Source organism: Palaemon carinicauda, chromosome 20 (genome assembly GCF_036898095.1).
Source record: "Palaemon carinicauda isolate YSFRI2023 chromosome 20, ASM3689809v2, whole genome shotgun sequence".
In the NCBI taxonomy this organism is placed as follows: Eukaryota; Metazoa; Arthropoda; class Malacostraca; order Decapoda; family Palaemonidae; genus Palaemon; species Palaemon carinicauda.
In genome coordinates this window covers 50,189,467-50,194,466 of record NC_090744.1, presented here as the reverse complement: position 1 = coordinate 50,194,466, position 5,000 = coordinate 50,189,467, and positions in this window count along the sequence as shown.

Below are 5,000 nucleotides of genomic sequence, written 5' to 3'. Positions count from 1 at the left end.
TACGATGTAGACTGTGCAAGAAATTACAGAGAGCGGAGAGACGCTCTAGCCTACGCAAGAGTGTCATGGAAGGAAGGATGAAGATGGGGCTGGGCAAAATGCACAATGGATGTAAAAAATGCCTCTTGAGAAAGAACTATCACCAAATAGTAAGCCTCGCAAGTAATTGGACAGGAGCCTAACTTGAAAAATCGGGAGCACGCCAAAGGGTGCGTGCGTAGGCTGTCTGGTTGCAATGAGTCCAAAACAAGCAACGATATATATAAAAACTGTGCTAGACAATAAAAGATGGAATCCCAACTGTGCGTGACCCTCTATGCTAGACATAAAAATACTGGAATCACAACTATGAGTGACCCTCTATGCTAGTCATAAAAAAATGGAATCACAACAATGACTGAATCTCTATGCTAGTCATAAAAACATGGAATCACAATTATGAGTGAACCTCTATGCTAGTCACATGAAAATGGAAACACAGCTATGGGTGAACCTCTATGCTAGTCATAAAACAAATGGAATCTCAACTTTGGGTGAACCTCCATGCTAGTCATAAGAAAAAGGGAATCACAGCTCAGGGTGAACCTCTATGCTAGTCATAAGAAAAAATGGAATCTCCACGATGTGTGAGCCTCTATGCTAGTCATAAGAAAAGAAATGGAATCTCCATGATATATGACCCTTTATGCTAGTCATAAGAAAAAAAAGGAATCTCCAGAATGTGTAACCCTCTATGCTAGTCATAAGAAAAAATGGAATCTCTACGATATGTGACCCTCTATGCTAGTCATAAGCAAAAATGGAATCTCTACGATATGTGACCCTCTATGCTAGTCATGAGAAAATAGATTTGTAAAAATGTGTGGGTGCGTTCTTGCAACACCACCACTTGCAACTCTGTGACTTAAAGCAAAGTTTGTATTTATGCATATAGTATAATAAATAAAAAAAAAACAATATCACTGAGTTTGTTCATTGCTTCGCTAAGAAAATCAACCCCATTACACATTTTCCCTTTAACAAAAAAAAAAAGAAAAATTAATTCAAGGAATTACACTTCCCAATTGTTTTATCTCAATGATCATATACCCTGACTGAAAAAATTAAAATGAATGTGATATTGTAAATTCTTTATCTTTAGGTTAACAATTCTAACACAATCGTACGAAAATTATCCCTTTAAAAAATGTACATAAAAATAATATCCCACGAAAACGTAACAAAATGAAATTACATACCTTTACTATAAAAAGAAAAAATCAAAATAAGGAATGCCATGTGTTCTTACCGTTAACCTACACAGGAATTATGCCTCACTGGAAATTAACACGTGTTTAGCCTGCCACGTTTTTTCCTAAAATTTAGTATATTTCACTTCACTTATTTCTAACACAAAAATAAACATTCACTCATTGCACAATATATTCAATAAACCTTCACCACTCTGGTAACCGACGTTCAAAGTAAACACAAGTCACAAATTCTTCTTAGACGGTTGGCTATACTGCTAAACAATGGAACTAATTTCGCAAATTTCACTTCACTTATTTCTAACACAAAATTAAACATTCAATCACTGCACAATATATTCATTAAACCTTCACCACTGTGATAACCGAAGCTCAAAGTAAACACAAGGCACAAATTCTTCTCAGTCGGTTAGCTATACTTCTAAACAATGGAATTAAGACCACCACGTGGTTTTTAAAAATAAAACGTTTCGCGGTGCGAACACATGCAAAAATAATCAAGATTTTAACAATGATGATAAAATGCTTTTGCTGTTTTCTTCCACGGTTCCAACTTGAATGATAAAACAATTTACTTGAAATGAAATTGAGATTCGTCAAGTCGCTGAAGACAGGAAAGGGGGGAATTTGACTTTAATAAAGATAATTTTAAATTACTGATTTAGCGGATCCTGGCAGGGTCAACAGTTTGTTACGCGCCCGTGCTTGTTAGTCCTGCTTTGTTGTAGAAATCTGAGCGTTAACAAAAAAAAAGAACAATGGAAAAGTCCTCACTTGGCAATAAGACAAGGAATACCGACAAATAGATATATTTACAACATTTAAATAAAAATTAGCAAAAAGGGGGAGCACAACAGATAATTATATTTCCATTTGAGCCATGAGGATCTTCGCGTAGAGTTTTATGGACCATAAAAACTGTGCTAGACAATAAAAGATGGAATCCCAACTGTAGGTGACCCTCTATGCTAGACATAAAAATACTGGAAACACAACTATGGGTGACCCTATGCTAATCATAATAAAAATGGAATCAGAACTATGGGTGAAATTGTATGCTAGTCATAAAAAAAATGGAATCACAAAAATGGGTAAATGTCTATGCTAGTCATAAAAAAATGGAATCACAACAATGGGTGAACCTCTATGCTAGTCATAAGAAAAATGGAATCACAACTATGGATGAACCTCTATGTTAGTCATAAAAAAATTGGAATCACAACTATGGATGACCCTCTATGCGAGTCATGAAAAAAGATGGAATCACAACAATGGGTGAACCTCTCTTCTAGTCATAAAAAGAATGGAATCACAACTATGGGTGAACTTCTATGATAGTCATAAAAAAATGAAATCACAACTATGGGTGAACCTCTATGCTAGTCATAAGAAAAATAGAATCACAACTGTGGGTGAACCTCTATGCTGGACATAAAAAAAATGGAATCACAACTATGGGTGAACCTCTATGCTAGTCATTAAAAAATGGAATCTCAACTCTGGGTGAACCTCTATGCTAGCCATAAGAAAAATGGAATCACAGCTCAGGGTGAACCTCTATGCTAGTCATAAGAAAAATGGAATCACATGTCAGGTCGAACCTTTATGGTAGTCATATGAAAAATAGGAATCTCCACTATGTCTGAACCTCTATGCTAGTCATAAGAAAAAAAGGGAATCTCCACGATGTGTGACCCTCTATGCTAGTCACAAGAAAAAATAGAATCTCCACGATATATGACCCTCTATGCTAGTTATAAAAAAAAGATTTGTAAAGATGTGTGGATGTGTTCTTGCAACATCACCACTTGCAACTCTGTGACTCAAAGTGTAGTTTGCATTTATACTTAAAGTTTAATAAATAAATAACAAAAAAACAATATTACTAAGTTTGTATATTGCTTCGCTAAGAAAATCAACCCCTTTACATATTTTCCCTTTAACAAAACAAAAAAAAAAAAAAGATAAATTTAGGAAATTACACTTCCCAAATGTTTTATCTCAATAATTGTATACCTTGACTGAAAAAAAAAATGAAATTGAATGTGATATCGTAAATCCTGTATCTTTTGGTTAACAATTTTAACACAATCGTACGAAAATTATCCCTTCAAAAAATGTACATGAAAATAATATCTCACGAAAAAGTAACAAAATGAAATTACATACCTTTGCTATCAAAAGAAAAAATTGAAATAAGGGATGCAACGTGTTCTTACCGTTACCCTACGCTAGAATTATGCCTCACTTGAAATTAACACGTGTTTAGCCTGCCACGTTTTTCCCTTAAATTTCGTAAATTTCTCTTCACTTTTTTCTAACACAAAATTAAACATTCATTCACTGCGCAATATATTTAATAAATATTCACCAGTGTGATAACCGCCGCTCCAAGTAAACATAAGGCACAAATTCTTCTCAGACGGTTGGCTATCCTGCTAAATAATGGAACTAAGACCTCCAAGTTGTTTTTAAAAACAAAACGTTTTGCAGTGCGAACACACGCACAAATTATCAAGATTTTAACAATGATAATAAAAGGCTTTTGATGTTTTCTTCCATGGTTCCAGCTTGACTGATAAAATAATTAACTTGAAATGAAATTGAGATTCGTCAAGTCGCTGAAGACAGGAAAGGGGGGAATTCGACTTTAATAAAGATGATTTGAAACTACTGTCTTAGCTGATCCTGGCAAGGTCGCCAGTTTGTCATGCGCCCGTGCTTGTGAGTCCTGCCTTGTTTAAGGAACTCTGGGTGTTAACAAAAAAAAGAATAATGGAAAGGTCACCAGTCAGCAATAAGACAAGGAATACCGACAAATAGATATGTTTACAACATTTAAAAAAAATTAGCAGAAAGGGGGAGCACAACAGATAATTATATTTCCATTTGAGCCATGAGGATCTTCGCGTGGAGTTTTATGGACCATGGATGATAATTCAGCGCAGCAATCACATTCCCTGTAAAGGGAAATAAATTAAATTATTAACAGAACTCTTATTTCTACAGGCTGCGAACACGATGAAGTCGTGTGGTTAAAACCTCTAAGCGAATCGAATAAAAGTGCGAAACTTAGGGATTTAAACACTACACATGAATATCAACACTGTCACCGGGTGAATTAATTAAGGTTAGGAGCAAACGGAATATTTGGTTAGGATTTAAGGAATAGGATAAAAAGGTTCAGTGGGTAGGATCTTCCTTTAAAGGAGAAAAGGAAGAAATGGGATGTGATTAGGAAGGGATGGGAGGTTGGGTATAGATGATGAGGATCTCAAAATCAGACACCTTACCTTAGTAAAAAGGACTCTGGTTCCTCCCTTGTGGAGGTTATGCACAGGTCCTGCCTCCCTTATGTCTTGAGGGCCGAGAGAAGTGATGTTTCTCTCACGGAGGCTGGGTAGGGAAGTGGGATGCCCAGCCGCTACTAGGCCGACTGAACCTCCTTTTGCCCCCAAGTGGGGGTGGGGGGAGGGGGGAGGGGGGGGGGTGGTAATTGGCCTGTCTGTTGTTCCATTGGTCAGGCCTTGTCACGTCTCCCGACACCCACATCAAAAGGCCTCTTTTTCTCCTGGGATCTCGACGTCGCCACATGGTTCGTAAAGATGTCTGGAAGTGAGACCTCCAAGGGAACAGACTCGTATAGGATGGTTGGACATGTGGTGAGGCTCTAGGTAGGGTCCAAATGCTTGTGGGAATTCGACTGATCCTTGCTGGCGGGGGTCTTTGATTTGAAAAAAGTGGCGCAAT